Raw genomic sequence first — 4,371 nt, forward strand, 5'->3', positions numbered from 1 at the left:
TCTTGAAATATAAGTTCTCATACACCAGTCAATCTTGAAAGTAGACCTTTTAAGGACTGCAATCATAAGCCAGCTATGTTAACCCTTTATGTACAATTAACCTAATTGTAAAACTCTAATATGCTATTTATAATATCCAAGTTTCTATATACCTATGTGTATTAATTAGAATAACCAGGTTATACTGGGTGGCATGAGGTAATGATGGTGGTCACTGGGCCCTCAGATAATCATGGAGAAAGAGCTCAGATCACCATTCTTTCCAATGCATATAAAAAGGAAATATTTACCACCAACAGTGGCTATCAATCCATGCAGAAGAGACTTCAGAGCAATTGGGAGATTCAGAGCTTAAAAGATGAAATCATATCTGAGAAGTTAATTGGGGAGAAACTGTAGATTTCAGCTGGGCCAGGGAAAAAATTTACTAGAACTGAGTTGGAGGTCCTGAAAAAAACCTTGATGGTAGTGAAGAGATTATTGCAATGGTAGGAGAGGGTGGGGAATCCCGATTGACACCAATATTAAGTTTCCCCTAGAAGAATATGGAATCATGGTTAGTAATGATGCTGCGATTAGAAATACATATTATAAGTATTTCTGTTCTAAAGAAGCTCTAGCTTTTAATGGAGTCTTGAATAGGGAAATGAGCTGAGCTGTGGTGAGGGCTGTGCCTGGAATCACTAATGACTCAGTGGATTCAATGCCTAGCATCTCACCTTTGTGTATCTTTTTGGTGTGACATCGAGTGCTGTGAAACCAGCAGTCGCTATTCCAGGGGTTGGGAATCTTTTGGGCTGAGAGAGCCATGAATGCCACATATTTTAAAATGTAATTCCATGAGAGCCATACAGCGACCTGTGTATGTTACGCGTTATCCAATAAATATTTAGTGTTGTCCCAGAAGACAGCTGTGATTGGCTCCAGCCACCCGCAACCATGAACATGAGTGGTAGGAAATGAATGGATTGTAATACATGAGAATGTTTTATATTTTTAACGTTATTTTTTTTATTAAAGATTTGTCTGTGACCCAGATGCATCCATCAATAGAGCCACATCTGGCTCACGAGCCATAGGTTCCCGACCCCTGCACTATTCTGTCAACAGGTTCTGTCTGTTTCCCACTTAAAAGACTCATTTCATTGTGTTTTTTTTGTTGTTGTTTATTTTTTTTTGTATTTTTCTGAAGTTAGAAGCAGGGAGGCAGTCAGACAGACTCCCACATGCACCCAACTGAGATCCACCAAGCAAGCCCCCCAGGGGGTGATGCTCTGCCCATCTGGGGTGTTGCTCTGTTTAGGCCGGAGCCATTCTAGCACCTGAGGTGGAAGCCATGGAGCCATCCTGAGAGCCCATGCTAACTTTGCTCCAATGGAGCCTTGGCTGTGGGAGGGGAAGAGAGAGATAGAAAGAAAGAAGAGGAGGAGGGGTGGAGAATCAGTTGGGTGCTTTTCCTATGTGCCCTGACCGAGAATCCAACCCGGGACTTCCACATGACAGGCTGACACTCGCCCCAAGCCAACCAGCCAAGGCCTCATTCTGGCTTTCTAACACTCTAAGAACCCAGGTGGGAAGCTGGCAGTGCTTAGCTCATGTCACATGTGTAGTGAAAAATATTTGGATAACAAAGAAAACAGTGAAATCGTATAGGTTACTACAGAAGACATTCACCTAAACCAGATTGATGCTGGGGACTCAGAGACTTCTGGCTACATGCTGCTGTCCAAATACAGCTGACCTGTCAGAGTGGCTTCAAATTTATCTCCAAAAGGGCAATGAGAACCCACGAGATTTTATCACCCTCTTCAATCTGTCCATTTACTAGCTAGATATCATCTCCTTCACCAAGGTCATCAATCTCATGGAGAGCTAATCATGAAACATGAACCTCTCCAGTTCATCCAACCTCAATTTGAAATGCCGCTGCCACCCTTTAAGACAACAGTTTCCTATCTCAGTTTCAGGGAATTGCCTCTTCTTCCACTGGAGCTGTTTGACCTGCATGAGATGTTTTCCTCTGAGAAGGCATGGTTTGCTCAGATTACCAATAAATTTACTGAAGACTTGTAATTCTATGCTAAGAAGTGTGGTGACATTCTTGGAATAACCAGTAAACTAACAAAGGACCAACAAGATGCCAAACGTATCTTTGAGCACATTGTCCAAGTAGGGGAGTTCAAGAAAATGAACCAGGAACATGACGTTGATGCAAGTGAAACTGCATTTCATAAAAATACATATTAACCATATTTTTAAATAAATAAAAAATATTATGTACTATTAATGTTAAAATTGCACATATGAAACCAAACTTGGAATCATTAGAAAAAAGTGTAAAGTTGAGGATTTTGCGAGGCCCTTCAGAAGTTGGGGCCCAACGTGCACACCTGGTGTACCCACTGTTAAATCCGCCTCTGTACATAGGGGTGGATGATATCCTCTCTAGAAGAAAGATGGAGAAATTTTTTGTCATTACCACTCAGTTCTCCTTGAAGTAGCCTTTTCCGAACTGCCATAACAACCCAGAAAACCATTCCCTATTAGAATGGGCAATGACTGCCATTCCTACAATCTGGCAGAATGCTGGTGACGTGCCAGTGGGCAGTGAGTCGATAGCTGTCATATACTGAGTTGCAGCAGGTCCTCTGGGAACAGGGTATGAGGAATGTTACTTTCAGTCAATGGTCCTTTTGGCCAGATGAAGTATTTATGGCATAGATGAAAGACTTTATTCTCCAGGGCACCCCATCTCTTTGTTTTAGGTCGCTGGTGGCTATCTTGGGCTTCTATGTGGGGCAGCCTATCAATGCTGTTACATAGATGGTAGTAGATTTGGAGGAAGGAGAAGCACTGTGACACTATAAAAGTGTGTGGACTATTGCTGTATCCCCCAACTAAGAAGAGAAACTAGCCTACAAATGTTACCTGAACGCAGATGTGGGTAGCTTTGATTGTGGCCAGGGAAGATAAGAGAAATTAGATGGCAGGTCTAATAGTGTCCTGTTAGAGTTTTGGTGGCAGTTTGAGCCAGAACAGAAGTTCTAGCCACTGACAAAGCAGGGGAGGTTCTGGCTGGTAGCTCAGTGGATAGAGCACTGGTCCAGCATATGGACATCCTGGGTTTGATTCTCGGTAAGGGCATACAAGAGAAGCAACCATCTGTTTTTCTCCTCCTCCCTTTCCCCTTTCTCTCTATCTTCCCCACCTGTAGCCAGTAGCTAGATTGGTTCCATCTTCCGCCCTGGGTGCTGGGGAAAGTTTGGTTGCTCTGAGTGTGTCAGCTGCAGGTGCCAAAAATAGCTCAGTTGATTTGAGCATCAGATCTAGATGGGGTTGCCAGGTGGATCCCAGTTAGGGAGCATGCAGGAGTCTATCTCACTGTCTCCTCTCCTCTCACTTAAAAAAAAAAGAAAAGGAAAGGAAAACCAGAGGAAATGAGCAGCCCAGCAGCTACCTAGATAACAGTTGGCATTTGTCCTACATGGTGGCAAAATTACACAATGGAGTCAGCGTTCAAGAAAACGGTTGATGCTCCTGTTGCACAGCTGTAAAATTATATGTTGGAGGAAGCTGAGAGCTGAGGAAGAGGATTCCAAGACCCATTGTCCCAGTTTGAATAGGGGAAGGCCAAGGGACCTGTCTAACAGGGATGGGCAGGGGCTGGAGGCCCCATGTGGAGATGGTCCCCTTCTAATGTGCAGTAGGTGTTGGCCTTAGTAGACAAGGTGCTTTTGCAGCAGCTAAGATGAATGTCAAGGCGGCACACGCCTTGAATGTGTTTGACCCCACCAGGCCCTATGAGCTTGCTGAGGGGTTTGTATGGGGCTTGTGGCAACAAAGTGCTTATGGAAAAGTGCTGAGGTCCGTTATCAAAGAGCTGTTTGACTATTTGCCTGCGTGAACCTTCAACTTTGGTGATGTGCACAAACAGCTGGTCTGTCTATTGTGGACTTATCATCAAGTTGTATAATAGACTCTTGAAGCAGGGTATTTGATAAGAAGGAGGTGCCAGCTCTACTGCTGGATGGACATGCCACTTGTAGACAGTATAAAAGACTCCAATGTGAGGGTGGGGAGGCACCTGTGCAGGCCTTCTTGTACCAGGCAGCTGTCCCATTCAGTTGCAGACATGCACCAAGGACAATTTACTCAAGCTGAGCCTTGGACAGCAGGGCAATGTGCTCATGCCTGCCCCAACAGTTCATTGAGGCCAATAGCTTCAATGGACATGGCCCTATACTATACAGGCACCCCTACCAACAATGGGTGGTCTTGTTGGCACTGTGGTATAGGGGGCTATATGTGGGTCCTCAGTTAACTCCCAGGGCAGCTGGCACCTGGCCCCCTAAGGTAGAAATGTATTATTTA

General features: G+C 44.4%; 1 pseudogene; it reads left to right on the forward strand.

Moving 5' to 3' along the window:
• Positions 1–204: 204 nt before the first annotated feature.
• Positions 205–2,247, forward strand: LOC136380029 (intraflagellar transport protein 52 homolog pseudogene; annotated as a pseudogene).
• The last annotated feature ends 2,124 nt before the right edge of the window (positions 2,248–4,371 follow it).

This window comes from Saccopteryx leptura, chromosome 8 (genome assembly GCF_036850995.1).
Source record: "Saccopteryx leptura isolate mSacLep1 chromosome 8, mSacLep1_pri_phased_curated, whole genome shotgun sequence".
Lineage (NCBI taxonomy): Eukaryota > Metazoa > Chordata > Mammalia > Chiroptera > Emballonuridae > Saccopteryx > Saccopteryx leptura.